We start from the raw sequence: 531 nt of genomic DNA on the forward strand, positions 1-531 counted from the left end.
AGATGTGCAGCCAAGGTTGAGAACCAATGCTTTAAGCATTTAAAGGTAATCAAGGCAATGGGTTTCTAGTGCATATTGGAATCATCTTGGAAGCTTGTTAAAATGCAGATTTCCGGGGGACTTCCTTGGTGGTCCAGTGATTAAGACTCCAGGCTTCCACTGCAGGGGGCATGAGTTTGATCCCTGGTCAGGGAAACAAGATCCTGCATGCTGCACAGTCCCCACCACCCCAAAAAAAAGTAAAAGAAAAATGCAGATTCATGGGTCTGGGTTTGGGGCCTGAGATTCTGTGTTTTTAAGAAGCTCCCTAGGTGATTCTGAGGTTGGAAATCCATGGGTCACACATTGAGAATCCTATTTAGAGAACTCTTCCCTGGAGTTAGTGTGTTTCCCATGCGTCATTTATTGTTTAATTTCATATTGGTCCTCACCTTTCATACAGATCCCCCTTTGCCAGTGAATATGTGGGAAGTTCTGGTCCCTGACGGTAAGCAGGCTGATAAATTCAGACACTTCACCTTGTCACTTCCA

This window comes from Bison bison, unplaced genomic scaffold (genome assembly GCF_000754665.1).
Source record: "Bison bison bison isolate TAMUID 2011002044 unplaced genomic scaffold, Bison_UMD1.0 scf7180017853460, whole genome shotgun sequence".
Classification (NCBI taxonomy): Eukaryota; Metazoa; Chordata; class Mammalia; order Artiodactyla; family Bovidae; genus Bison; species Bison bison.